General features: G+C 40.6%; 1 protein-coding gene across 5 annotated transcripts in view; it reads right to left on the bottom strand.

Moving 5' to 3' along the window:
• Window positions 1-15,329, bottom strand: part of LOC137274113 (vitamin D3 receptor A-like) — a 54,682-nt gene extending 39,353 nt beyond the window's left edge. For 2 of the 5 annotated variants that reach the window (XM_067807117.1, XM_067807142.1), the window contains exons 1-2: window positions 15,282-15,329; window positions 1,029-1,095 (exon numbers count right to left, since the gene is read on the bottom strand). The gene's annotated coding sequence lies outside the window, so the exon portion shown is untranslated. Of the gene's footprint in view, window positions 1-1,028; window positions 1,096-8,116; window positions 8,171-15,281 lie in introns of those variants that run through there. The other 3 variants (XM_067807150.1, XM_067807125.1, XM_067807158.1) reach the window with 3 other exon arrangements.
• Between the last annotated feature and the right edge of the window lie 362 nt (window positions 15,330-15,691).

Below are 15,691 nucleotides of genomic sequence, written 5' to 3'. Positions count from 1 at the left end.
CGTATTGGGCAAAAATATTTATGCAATACACTACGTTTGTGGCAAACTTAAAGGAACTAGTGATTTCAGTACGATACAGCAGTAATTCGTGATTCGCATTTCTACTAAACTATGCAATAGGTGGCGGGAAACCAAAAACAGTTCGTTATATGCGCTAGTTCGTGTTAAGTGTATTCGTTATAAGCGTAGTTTACTGAACATCCGTCATGTTGGATGAGAGTGAGTGAGTTTTGATTTTCGACGCTTTTAGCAATATTCCAGCAATATCACGACAGGAAAATCCAGGTTTAGGCTTCGCACAGTATACCCACGCTGGGAATCGAACCCGGGTCTTTGGCGTGACGAGCGAACACTTCAACCACTGGGCTATGAAATCGCAGTCGGACAAAGACCTTTTGCTCTCCAAGCAGCAGACATTTTATTCCCTGGGGCATGTTTCGTAATATGTCTTGGTAAAGGTATGTCCTAACTTGGGGCGGTCGGATAGCCAAGTGGTTAAAGCGTTGGCTCGGCAAGCCGAAAACCGGGTTCAACTCTCCACATGGGTACAATGTGCATGTGAAGCCAATTTCTGGTGTCCCCGGCCGTGATGTTGCTGGAATGTAGTTAAAACCTGCGTAGAACTAACTCACTCACTCACTCCTGCCATACGACGGGGGCCTGAAAACAAACCAGACAATCAAGTGATCGAAGGACCGGAATATCAAGTCAGCTAATGCTGAATTACGACAGCTATAAGGGCGTACAGAGACACTGTATAAACAAAGACCAACGTTTGTTTTTTTAAATGGATTTGTTTTTCGCTACATTTATGGCCAGTTGTGTCTCGGAACAAACATTTTTTGAGACTGACTCGGAATATATAAATGTGCTGCTAAGCTTATGATAAATTTTACAACCAACAGAAACATCGACCCAGATGAATTAAATACAGAATATATATACAGCCCCGAGACGTGAACCATGGCCTACTGTTTTAACATCGCTATCTGTAAAGATACATCAGAGTTGAGAGGATGATTACATACCTGTCTCTCCATCTTCAGTCCAAACCAAGAGGTTCTACACGTAATGCACTGATCCCTATCACCATGTCTGCAAAATGTGAACACAGGACATTCAGACATGATTACATATAACACATACTCACAAAGCATAGAAGATTTGTTTGTCATTCTGGAATAGAGCGTGAAGACCATGATGGGGTGCTGTTACATTCGCTAGCTGAGTTGAGGAATAGGGCGTGAACTTAAATTGTCTTAAGCGAATACTAGTATTAAACAAGCAATCAGACGCACACGCACACACGTATGCAACGCCCTCCCGCACATACATACATACATACATACATACATACATACATACATACATACATACATACATACATAAACATACATACATACATACATACATACATACATACATACATACATACATACATACATACATACATACATACATACATACACACATACATACATATGGCGGCGGTCGTGTATATGACCGAATCTGGATAAAACCATTTTTTCGCATTTCGACTGAAATATGAAGCAATATGTCAGGGACAATTCTTTATATCAGTCAGTTCGTTATACGACTTTCCGTTTTCAACGTATATGGAGTAACATACTCACGGGCACGATGTGTCCAAAGGTTACAGATTCAATTTTCTGTGAAAAGATGTGTCCCTTTTATGTCAGCGATCACAGGTTCAAATCCCGGAACCCCTGTCCCATTAACGTACATAAGACTGTACACGTATTTGAGAGTGTTGAAATTTCATAATTGCATATAAAATTCTCTTTAGTCACCAAAATACGTAGTCAAGGGGTTGTGGGGCATTTTAATACTAAAAGGCATTATTCTAGTTGTAAATTCCAAGGTTTGCCAGACTTTTGCCAGGCACCCAGTCCTTAGCCGTTACAGTCCTGTGACTCATGGACAGATATGGGTAATGGAAGGCAAATTGGTAAAATGTGGATTTTGTAGGTTTGCACTCCGGCCTTTAAGACACCAAATATTACGATCTTTGGAATTATCTATCATGAGGGCAATTGAGAAGCTGCTTACACCCGTGTCTCTACGAAATAAGTGAGTATGTGAGTTTAGTTTAACATCGCTTTTAACACTATTCCTGCAACATCATGGAAGAAGGGCTCAAGAAATGGGCCCCGCACATTCTACCCATGTGTCTTCAAAATAACGCGTTAACCGCTAGACTAAACCCATCCTCTCAGGATGTAGTTGTCCTTTCGGATATACAATGCCAATACAATACAATAGAAAGTAGTACAATACTATGTCTTTATCTTGTTCTTCAATACCTGTTTGTATGTTTCACTTGCACGAAGGTTTAATTTGAGAAACCTTTTAAAAAGGACCGTCAAGTTGATTGACGATCATAATAAAGCACAATAAGTGGATATCTGTTATTGGGCCTGAAATTGTAATTGCTGAAAATATGTAAGAGAAATTATATCTTTCCTCATAATCCCTCACGAAGATTTAAGATGCCATAAATCTAAGCTCAAACAAATCCCCGTATTAATGTACATCGTACATTTCTTTTCCAGGAGAATGTTGCAGGTGTTTAAATGGTGTGATAATTGTGGAGCAGGATGTGCTCATGTTTCGCAAACACCTGATATTATCTCTTTTTCATGTCGATCATAAACATGGGCTCATGATATTGTCGGATTTTTACCACCAACCGTGCGATCAGTAAAACTTTCTCTCCCTTGTTCCACTTAAGCCTTGGTACATGAATTTACAGTCTTTCTGTCATAGTCAGCGCTTCGAATTCTTTTGAAGGGGTCTGTCGCAGAAACTAAAAAGACCCTTAATGTGAATTGTGACCAAGGGCAGGTCGTAATCTCCTGGATGAGTGCGTTCTTGTACTGGGGTGGTATGAACGACAGACTTTTGGGTTGAGCATCTCTGGGGTTCCTACTCAAGCACCTGCTACAGAAATCTATCACCTATCCAGATATGACTATAGTTCAGGAGGAAAATCTCAAAAGAGGCCTAAAAATAGGATTTCGTAGCCTCCCCAATACAGTTTGTTTTTACTCTATTTTCAGTATGTATCTTCGGCTCATGAAAAGACATGTAATACTCTCAGATTATGGTATCAGTTGTGTTTGTGTGTGTGTGTGTGTGTGTGTGTGTGTGTGTGTGTGTGTGTGTGTGTGTGTGTGTGTGTGTGTGTGTGTGTGTGTGTGTGTGTGTGTGTGTGTGTGTGTGTGTGTGTGTGTTTCACAAGCCATTTTTTGCGGTGGGTGTCTGCGAGCACTTTTATCACATTTGGTTTGCTGCCCGACAACACCTCAAAGTTAACCATGGATAGTTTTACTGCTATCAATAGGACCACTTTCATTTTGACCTATGCGTATTGCTAAAGCATGTAGAAATTGACATAGTTTCTTAATAATTCAAAATGGCCGCCATTTTTTACCGCCATCTTGTTTTATTGTGTGTTGCCTTCTCAGCACTTAAATTTACATAAAAATGAACACTGAGAGAGAGGGAGGGAGTTTTATTGTATCAAAATGAACCCCAAAGCTGATGTTTTCTGACACTTGTCCCTCACAGAATCGTGACTTCGGCAGAAAACAAATTATTTTGTGTGGTCATATCGTGGTAATATAACGTGTGTGTGTGTTTGTTTTTGTTTGTTTGTTTGTTTTGTTTTTGCTTGTCCGTTTGTTTGGTTGGGGTTTTCTTATGTTTGTTTTGTTTTTTGGTTGGTTTTTTTTATTGTTTTGTTTTGTTTTGGGTTTTTTATTTTTTGTTTTCTTTTTGTTTTGCTTTTGGGCTTTTTTGGGGGGGGTGTTTTGTTTTGTTTTGTTCTTGGGGGGTTTGTTTGTTTGTTTTTGAGGTTTTTTTGTTTGTTTGGGTTTTTTTGCTTTGTTTTTTAATGATTTTTTGTTTTTTTTGGGGGGGGGGTTTGGTTTTGGTTTTGTTTTGTTTTTGTTATAATGGTAGTTTAGCGATTCTCTGACTTCTCATGGAATTGTGGAATTGTGTTGTGGTGATTTATTTATTGAAAGACATTATTTCTGTAAATAGAATTAGTCATGACAATAGTCCGGCATTAGTCCCAATATCTCTCCAAATCTACCATCCTCGTGTGGATCCTTTAGTAAATGCCCGTCGGGTACTGATCTCAACTGGATTCTTTAATAAATACCCCTCAGGTAGTCATCCAGAGTGGATCTTTCGGTAAATAACCCTTAGATGTTCCTCACATAGGATCCTTTAGTAAATGCCACACAGATACTGGTCTTCTTTGGGTTCTTTAGTAAATGCCCCTAGGGTACTGCTCTCAAATGATTCCTTGGTATGTCATCCCAAGTGGATCCTTTAAAGAAATACCCCTGAGGTATTCATCCCAAGTGGATCTTTTAGCAAATAACACTCAGATGCTCCTCTCAAATGGACCCGTAGGTACATTTAGTAACTGACCGTCAGGTTCTGTTCTCACATTGATCCTTTAGTAAATGTCCCCCAGGTACTGTTCCCATATAGATTCTTTAGTAAAAACTCCCCAGGTACTAACCCCTCCCCCCCACCCCCCCCCCCCCCCCCCACCCCCACCCCCAAACATTATTCCAAAATGGATCCTATAATAAATGCCCTCAGGTAATGTTCAGATATGGGTCCCTTAGTAAATGGCCGCAGGTACTGTTCCCATAGTAAGTAATGCGATTTTTTTTTAAATTTGAAATCCATACGAGCCGCTGAATGCCAGTGAGCAAGATGATCCGCGATAAAAGGGTGTGGGGCCGATGGTTATAGTTGCAAGGAAGGCTGAAGCAGCTTCTGTGAAACACGAGCATCGCATCAAACACTGTATTCTGGGATCAACCAAGCGGCAATAAATTGGACTGATGCTGTGGGGTCGGGGAAACAGTATATGCAACTTCACACAGTGAATGTAGTATGTTTTGAATGAAGCTATCTGCTGACGGGCGTTTTTTTCTGGAAATGTCACATGTCACAGGTGATACATGCTTACATATTTTGTGTCACCTTGATGAATCGGGTGAACGTACACAAGGGACACACTCGCAATAGATTTGAAAAACTATCGCATATATTGTGGGTGTATTAGACTTGAAAATTGAAACACGAAACCATGAGTTAAAACCGTGACAAGGAAAACTTGAGGCCTTTATCTTCCTTGTCGCTGTTGTGTTGAACAGAAAGCTGTGTTTGTTTCTTGTATAACACACTTGGAAATGTTCCAGTTACATGGCGAAAACCTCTATGTAATCCACCTTGGAACAGACAATCCAGTGTATGAACATCATGTGTATCGATTTACGCAATTTCGAGACGATGGCATGCGTCAGCCAAGTCAGCTAGCCTGACCAACCGTTCCTGTTAATCACCTCAATTCTAACCACCCGTGAAAATCCTGGAAAGAATTGGTCCGCAGCAGCGTATGCTGAACGGTATTGGGTTGGCAGATTTGCTGACACATGTCATCGGTCGCCAATTGCGTATCTGACAGGGATGTCTGGTCCAGACTAGATTATTTACATACTGCTGCCATATATCTGGAACATTGCTGTGTGCGACATCAAAAAGAAAAACAAAACAAACTAATCCCAGCACTTCAATGGTCTTCTGAAGTCAACAAATCAAACTCTTCGGTTGCCAAACACTATTTGCGGATCACAGCCCATTTTGTCCTGAAGGTTCATGACCATTTAAACGATGAAACGAAACGATGATGACCACACACGCGCGCGCGCGCAAACAGGCCCCCGCATATCGTTCAAAAAACACACCCATTCACCCATGACTGTGATATCCCTACCCCCCACCCCTTCGTGGAAAAGCTGTATCCGACCCTGTTTGAGTGGAGTACCGGGCAAGAGCAAGTATACACCTATACCTCATAGTGGCTTAAAATCACAGTAAGTATCCCAGTGTTGTGGTGATTGTGTTCACCCTTGTAGCGTTTGCATGACGACGACGGTCTACTACACTGCATGGTGTACCAACAATAAAGAACGGGGCTTCACTGGAGGAAACACACACCGACACTTCAAACACTTCCAAGCCCCTACGAAATAACACCTAGACCTTCAAAACCTTAGGTAGATTTGCCATCACAACGGGCCTTGTAGTTTGCATACAAAAGCCAAAAGTAAAAACAAGTACCAGCAAAACCATCTGGTAGTTCTTCCTGCCATCCTTCAAAATTCATACAAATTTAATCAGACAAGCCCAATGGTTTCTGTCACATTTTGCTGAAAAGTTGTTCCGTGTTACATGCGTGATACACACGTGTTTCGTTGTACATATTTGAGACACGGAACTCAAACGCGTTGCTCATCAGTTGCACACACTCATACGTGCAGCACTCCCGGTTTACACCCGTTGCAATCCCGTTGCACGTGCATTCAAGTAGAGTGAACTCCGAGGCGGTAGCGTGTGCCCACGGACATGAATGAATTGTCATAGTTACAGTTTTAGGACATATATGAGACAGGTATATTATGCGCTAAATCCTTCCGTTTTCTGTTGGAGTTATGCAAGCTATACCCCAAGGCATTTACAGATCACCATAAAAATAGGTCCTTGATAACACTCTCGTGACTCTAACTGGTGAACAGTAACATTATTATAATGGTCCGGCCTTACATGGAGCTTGACTAAATCCGGGGGATATGTAGGGTAATGGATGTTTCGGGCGTTTGCAGTGACTGTTACGAAGACAGGTGACAGACACAAACTAGAAACCTCACCCAAGCGAACATGAATCCAATCCAGGGGTGTAGATTCATAGATTTCAAGACATGGGGAATTGGGATGACGGGAACAGGTGCCTGATATTACGGCGGGCACACCAGAAATGGGCTTCAAGCATTGTATCCATGAAGGAATCGAACCCGGACCTTCGGCATGACAAAAGACCGTTTTAATGACTGGGGTACTCCACAGCTCCAGGACAAGTGTTACGAGTGAGTGAGTAAGATTATATCTCAGAAATATGACGAGGGACACCAGAAATGGGCTTCACAAAGTGTAACTATGAGGGGAATCGAACCCGGACCTTCAGCGGGACGAGCGAACGTTTTGACCACTGGGATACTCCACCGCATGATGACGGGCTACAGACGGGCTATAAAACAATAGCATAATCTTTGGATTGCAGAACAACAAATCTCTCCCTTAGCCCAAAAGGAGGCTAACATGTCAATGATGCGTTCCTACACTGTAAAATATTGATGCATTACCCATATGGTGAAACATGAACAGAATCCTATTTGCACGCGTCACGTGCATGTATCACTTTTTGCCTCGTAACCTTTGTTGCACCTGGTATCACCTTACCCCATTTCGTAGTACACAGGACAGCGCAGTGAGCTGGTGATATTGTTAACAGACAAGTGTTGTTGAACATGCTATCTGTGGGTCAATATCCACATCAGACAGACACACACTAACCTCTGATCACAGTATGCATATGTGTGACATGTTTTATGTCCTTTGTATCATCATCATCATCATCATCATCATGTGCAGACATACACACATACTATACTACTGCAGACAGCACTACAATTTAATGTAGACCCTGTCAAAGCTTCACACTAAGTAGATCCAGTCAGCGTTTGATACCAAGTAGAGCCTGGCAGTGTTTTATACCAAGTAGAGTGAGCCAGTGTTTTATACCTAGTAAAGCCAGCCAGTGTTTCACACCAAGCATAGCCAGCCATCCAGTGATTCATACCAAGTAGAGCCAACCAGTAGTTTATACCAAGTACACACTGCCAGTGTTTTACACCAAGTAGATCCTGTTTTACACCAAGTGCAGACAGACACAAATGTTTTACACCAAATGCAGATTGACACAAATGTTTTACAATAAGTGCAGACAGACACAAATGTTTTATACCAGCACAGCCAGCGCCATTTTGTAGACTCAGATAAGTAATAAATATAGGTCGGGCTAGACATTCCAGCATGCAAGAACGTTCAGATTTCCACAGTTCTTCCAAAACAAATGAAAAAAGATAAAAGTACCTTGTAACTAATTTCAATACATATTGTCACGAATATGAAGTAGAAAAACCACTGCTTACTTATAAACTGTACTTACATTCAATAGCGTTGACATGGTGTGTGTGTAGCTGATAGTAGATTAAGCCATGTCGCTCTCAAAGTTGTCATGTCACAATGATAACGATCCCATAACCTAATTTAGGTATATCCAATAATTCATATGCATGTATATTATCGAAATGATAATGCAGCGGGGGAAGTTGTCACAGGAATATTTGGTTTGAAATGTTTATTTCTTCCTCACAGAATTCCGGTTTGAAATTAAACATCAAGTTTGAAACATACACCTGACGTTTTCGGACCTATTTTTCAGAAAAATGCTACATGTAGTTTGAAACAGTGGTCGAAAATAGAGTCTATCTCATGCAGAAATTCAAATTGGTCAAACGGATACTGTAAATATTTGAATCCCAAGCTGGGAAGTAATTCTATTTATAACTAGCACAGATGCTTACAACAAGCCAACTTTTCACAGAAAACAGTGTTATCGAGGTCGTTTCCTTGCATATGCCAAGCAAGCGTGACATCTGTCAAAGGCCATACACAAACACATTTAACCCGAACTGAGAAATGTTTGATAAAGAACAGCTGACAGATGCTTCAAGGATCAATACACCGTTGATGGTGCTTCAGTATGGGTTAACGCCGATTTGAATTATAATTTATTCACAACCCGTATCACCTTGATAAGGCATGAACTCAAAAGGACATTGGCAATACTAACCAGAACAAGTATTAACTGAAGGTTCGGGCCGTAGAATGAGTAAATACGGTATCTGTTCGATGCCATAACACTGATCAACCTAAATGATCTGGTTCTTGACACATCCTACTAGCAAAGATAACTGCATAGTTGGGTGACATGACGTGAGGTGTGGTGACTATACGGTAATTATCCACGGTAGGGCTGTCTGATAACCTTGTAGGAATATCTACTCATATCGCAAGTGAAATGTTTATTGGTGAGTAACAGTATGATGATAGATTCATGAGACCTCTTTCCATAATGACGCAACCACACATAACGGGGAACAAGTATAGTTGGACTGGATTAGTTACAGTAATATTACTATCATTTGTTCATACCGTTATGATCTTATTAATCACCAACAAATGAAACAGTTGAAGACCTGGTCTAGAAATGGCCTTCAGCAACTCATGTTTGAACCTGCCTGTTGTCAATAAAACGGGATAACCTATCCTTTCCTTATCTACGATCTGCTTGTAGTTTCGAACGAGCATCCAAAAGTTTCATATGAAACAATTAGTGTTGAACTTTTGTCAACAATATTGTCTTTTGACAATAAAAAGAACCTGGAAAGAGATAAAGAATACTGTCTTGTTCCATAATCTAATCGCAGTTTCGAACGAGCATCCAAAAGCGGCTTAAGAAACATTTAGTGTTGAACTTAAACTTTTTTCCAAGAAACCCGACTTTTGTTAAAAGAAAAAAAATTAGAAATGATGAATTATGCGGTCCTGATCTGTAATGTACGTTCAGCTGAGAAAGAGCATTAAAGATTATCTTAAGACAATTAGTGACAGAACTGTTGTCAACAAATCTGTTTTATGTTGAACGGAAACTAGAAAGGAATGAACTATACTATAACTATGCGATTGCCTGCCTGAAAGCCATGTCTGCCCAACAAAAACTAACTCTGTAGATATGAGAATAAGTTATCTGTCCATAGTTGCTCATCAAGATCTGTCAGAATATAGTGGTTGAAATCCTTCAACAAAACCGCCCTCGTCAAAATTGTCATTGTCAATCTACATTATCATTTATGTTTTTAAAAAAATATAGATATTTAAAATATATTAAAGAGTGCGAATGAATTAACGTACCCTCTACCGACCGTACACTATTGCAGGCAAACCACACAGTATTATATTATTTGGAGCGCTCTTTACTAATATGGTCCGCACAACTTGTGTGTAATACCACTTCGGAAAACACCGACAGTTTTCGATGCGTAGTAATTGTTTACATACGGTGTTCTGTGTTTGAAAGCTGTTCACCTGGAAGTTTCAATTATCAACTTCTGGCAAGCCGTATAATGTCTTTTATTGCATCCATAGTAAGCTAAGGTGATTGCAACCCAATATACATAATATGGGTCAAAGTATTGTCGTGACATAACTTTCAGGAACCCATTCTTAAGCGTTCATAACTGGAGACAAAACAGTCCGATACTCCCGTTGGTAGGTTACCCGCGGCCTAATCAAAGGTTAGAGTTTTGAAATTCACTTCTGGTTCTCAGTTTTCAATTGATTTCAGATTTCATGTTTATGCGGAGTGCAGCTGATGTAATGACACGGTCTTGGGATCATTTATAGGCTTACACACCCAGAATTTAAGTAAACCGTATAGATCCGAGATACAATTGTCCTCAACAACACATGTAGGATCGGATGGTCAGGCTTGCTGACACATGTCATCATATGCCAGGTGCGCAGATTGATGCTCATGCTGTTGATCACTCTGGTCCAGACTTTATTATTTACAAACCACAGCCATATAGCTGGAATATTGGTGCGCTAAACGAAAAACAAACAAACAAAAATAAAACACTATACACAATCGCCAAAATATTTACATGAAATGTCGACTGTTAAATGAATTTACAGAGACTGTCCAAAATCTTGTCAGTGGATGCTCTTCCTTGTCACAAACAGTATATCTTAAAAGACATGACGGCATGGCTCGCTGTTATTACTACTGTCTTCGCCATTCCTGTGGCTTTGACTTCGAGGTCTATTCATGGTACGACCCTGAATATGTCCAGGGCGTCGTTTAAACTTCTATGGAATAGGCCAATATACAGCCTTAGAAGACAAAAACTGATCTGGTACTTTTGGATAAAGCCAGTGAAAATATATATTTATGTCATTGAATTTTCTGTTTCTTTTGACAGCAATATGATTGTCAAGATTCAGAAAAATCATGCTAAATATACGGACCTCGCATTTGAAATGTCTCGCTTGCATCCCTGAAGTCCTTAAAGCTCTAAGGAGTAAAGTTGCCAAACACCGCCACCCATCCAAGGAATCTCTTTGCATTGCTTTGTTGTGTGTGAGTGTGTGTGTGTGTGTGTGTGTGAGAGAGAGAGAGAGAGAGAGAGAGAGAGAGAGACAGAGTCAGAGACAGAGACAGAGACAGAGACAGAGACAGAGACAGAGAAAGAGAGGGAGGTGAGGGGGCGAGAAGGAGATTTTAACTGTCCCTTTGAGGACAGAGGATGGTCAAGTAGGTGAAGCGTTCTTTCCTCACGGGTTCCCTCCACGAGAACATTGTGTGAATTGTTCACAGCAGGACAGCTCAGACTTCTTGTAGGTAGATACATGTTGTGTCAATAAATGCTGTGACACGATGTGCCGATAAACACTGTGTCAGTAACCGTAATTGTCCAGCGGTCTCCATCTATATTATCTCAAAGGACGGGTTGCGTTTCAAGTTTGTAATCATACACTGGACATCGGAGACACGCGTCGGTATGTGCGGGCGTTGATTCTATTAAATCTGATTTTTTGGAGGAGAGCGAACAAAGTTTAGAAGGTTTGGGACTTACTTCAGCTTGGAAGAAATATATTATATAAACTGGGGCCCTCCCCTGTCTTACATCTCTAAGCCAAAGTCGGACCCACGCCAGTGGTCAAACTCTCTACTGTCGCTGTCCTTCACCTCATTCCCCTGGACACACATTCATGTTGACGGAACAAACAACCCCGAATCTCTGGGCATACACCACCAGCACCACTCGACGACACCTATTTCCAGAGATACAGTAATCACGATTTATTTCTGAAAAATTTAATTTAGTGAAAACAATTCCATCTACGCATGATTTTTCCTCATAACAAAGAGCAAAAGAAAGCATTTAATCTGCAAATCAAAATTTAAAAGTTAATTTTAAAATCTGAAATTTGATTACGCTTGTTTTAGCATCGGGTGGACAATTGCCACCCAGGACAATTGTGAACCCAGTTATTTGTACTATAAAACTAATGACAATTACCACCAAGAATATTTCTGTAATTATATTTTAGAAAATGAATGCAGGTTGTAAATACACACAACAACATATGAATGAAAGTCCATGCTTTAGTGGTATATTCATATTCTGACTGCCAACTCTTAACCTTGACTTTGATCAAATTGTAACTTAGATGATATTTTGACTTGGATGAAAAGTTGTTAACCTGAAAACTTATGATTAAAGTGTTAAGAAGATTGAGTGTTTAGAAAACCAATATATTTGAGCTTGGGTGCCTCTGTCTTAAATACACATAGGTTGAAGTCAATCAATCAACTCTTATTACACTTTACAGATGTATACACAACACTGTGGGGGTATTTTTCACAAATATATCACATATTAGACAATGGCTTGAAACAATCCAGTTTCCAGTTACAGATTGTTCGAGACCATAAATCACCCTCCACAAAAACTCGTGAGGATCCATGTTTGAATTATCTTCAGCAGTCAATGCTTGTCGCAAGGGGCGACTAAAGGAACGGGATTGGGACTGGTTGGCATGTGTTATCTTTCCCGATTGTTTAGGTAGATGCTCGAAGTGTTGATCACTGGATTGTCTGGTCCAGACTCGAACATTTATAGACCACTTCCATATAGCTGGAATATTGCGGAGAGCGGCTTAAAACTAAACCTTTCTCATTAACTCACACACTCCACGAAATAAAAAATCACAGCTATGCTAAATATAGCTCAAGAGTCAATAGACACGGGACGTGTCATCGTGACCACGCAATAGACACCCTCGTATCATCCCCACTGTTACATCACTAAATCAGCTGTCCTCATATCCTCCCCCTCCATACATCTTCAATGGACACTCTAATTTTCTCGTGGACATTTTCGTATTATTCCCGCCCATACAATCCGTGGATGTCGAAGTGTGACCCCACGGTCTTGTTTATTGTACTCTGTGTACACGAACGCAGTGTTTTTCATAGAACTTTGAACCAGCAGGATTTTCTTCTAGCATCATTCTGCACAATTCGCTTCGGGCTCAAAAACAGGTTTGAAACATTCGTAACGGAAACACTGAGACGTGGGTTTGTCAAGCATGGCCAGGCCAAAGTACTGCCACCTGAAATTAAAGGTCTTTGTGGTCGTAAGCGATTTGAATATTCTATTTCCTTGTATAAATCAAGGAGTGGATCTTTTCCCTCCGCAACTGACTCATTTATGAAATAGACGCTGACAGCTGGGAAAAATGTAATTTATGCTCGTTATGTGGGTAAAACTGCTACGTGTATTTCACATTACACGTTTGTGCAAAAAACAAATGTCGCATCTGAATATGCATGTATAGCTAAGCTTGTTAAATCCTATTTCGTTTCTTTTGCATTCTGTCAGTGCATGTTTTCACTATTACAACCTGTATACACGCCCGGTGATGGTAAATGGCTCATGTTACTATAGTCGATAACTAAAGTCACTGTGCAGAATAGGTACGTTATTATGGTGGCAGGAAGAGAAATAGTGTGTGTCTGAAAATGGATAGTTTCACGTAGATGGTGTTAACAGAATATACTGGATGGTTGATGTGAAGTGGATGTGATGAAGAAGGGTTGCTATGGTGATAGGAAGGGAATGTGATGGAGAAAGGTTGCGATGGTGATGGATAAGGAATGTGATAGAGAAGGGTTGCCATGGTGATGAGTGGGGAATGTGATGGAGAAGTTGTGTTATGGTGGATGGGAAGTGAATGTGAAAGAGAAGGGTTGTTATGGTAGATGGGAAGTGAATGTGATGGAGAAGGGTTGCTATGGTGGATGGGAAGGGAATGTGATGGAGAAGGGTTGCTATGGTAGATGGGAAGTGAATGTGATGGAGAAGGGTTGCTATGGTGGATAGGAAGGGAATGTGACAGAGAAGGGTCACTATGGTAGATGGGAAGGGAATGTAAAGGAGGAGGGCTGTAATGGTAGATGGGAAGGGAATGGAATGGAGAAGGGTTGCTATGGTAGATGGGAAGGGAATGTGATGGAGAAGGGTTGGTATGCTAGCTGGGAAGTGAATGTGATGCTATGGTGGATGGGAAGGGAATGTGTTTGAGGATGAAGTCGATGTTGATTTGAATGTTTACTATGTTGTATTGAATAAGGTTGATATTTTCGCTTGCGGTTTTGCTCTGGTGGACAGACAGAGTCAAGTGGGTAGCAAGACATTTAACTGAGGATAAGAAATGACAATAAGTGCTTGGCAACACATTCGCGATCGGTCATTAGAAACATATATAGTGATCGAGTTATAATTGACCCTGAATACCATATTAGATCACAAAACAGCAAATCTGGATTATGTACTAACAAACTCTATCGAGAAACAAACGAGAGGGGCCTCTTTTCATAATCATAAGGATTTTCTGCTACAAGCAGAGCCCATTGTAACATTGAAGCTAAGCCATATGGATGTGTTTATGAATCACTGTCACAGACACGCATTTCCTCCTGTGCAACACTGAGCCATATATGGACTTCCTGTTTCATTAAGAATGTAGTGAGAATAAGTAATCACTCCAACCAAACTGGACTTTGGAACGTTAAAAGCCGTCCTGTATCTTGACAAGAAATGAACCTAAAAATCAGACATGGGATTATCATGAACGAACCTGGATTCACTGTCTTTAGCACCGAGTGATTATAATTATTTCCAATATCAATAAAGGCATAATTACGTTAAACATCACACGATGTACAGTTGATAAATCTGCTTAAATGTGATAAGTATGGGAAGGTATGACAGCCTTGTGTCCGAGCGAGGTACAACAAGCTTGATAACTGTCACACAGCCTTGACATACAGCCTTGATACGCCTTAGTTGGGTTCAGACGCCATAGAGTGCGAAACACGGGAGGATATGAATAACAGCCAAACTAATTATACACCACGCATCAAAAGAGAATGCTTGTCACGGCCATAAACAGAACAGCTAAGCAAGTGGGAGCTCTCCTTGCGGGCGTCTTCGTGACCCACAAACTCATGTCGAGAGACGGACATAGTCACATGATTTAAACATAAGGACAACCCACTTGATCACCCATCCATACAGTTACGTACTATTCGCTCGCCTGGTGGGTTGTAGGGAAGTAGAGTGTCCGTGGTAGTAGAGGTTTATGTTCAACAATCCCATTCAATGTGTAAGAAATAAACGAAAATAAGCTCGTCAACTGACCTGATTAGAGTCCTGCTCCCTAGAACTGAGTCCGTGTTATCAGGTTGTGCTAACCCTACTAGCTGTTTACCTAAGCTCACTAAAAATAGCACCTGCATGATACGTCCTATAGAGTTTTGTCGACCCGATTCAATACGTTGTCCAGGCGATGCTATCCCTAATGATACGGGGGCGATGCTAGTAATTTCTATGGTGCTTGTATATTCGATTGTCACGTTAATTGTTAATTGTGACTGCTGTTCCAGTTTCCCCAATAAAACGCGCACTGCTTTCAAATGTGATTATTTCTAGATGCATTACTAATCAATAGATATTATTTTTCAGACAATTTCAGGAGAGTTTTGGATATTTCAGTACGTTTCTGTCCTTGATTTTATAAAGCATTTTCATCATGCATGTTTACATCAAGT

This window comes from Haliotis asinina, chromosome 1 (assembly GCF_037392515.1).
Source record: "Haliotis asinina isolate JCU_RB_2024 chromosome 1, JCU_Hal_asi_v2, whole genome shotgun sequence".
NCBI lineage: Eukaryota > Metazoa > Mollusca > Gastropoda > Lepetellida > Haliotidae > Haliotis > Haliotis asinina.
This window is presented reverse-complemented; position numbering and strand designations above follow the sequence as displayed.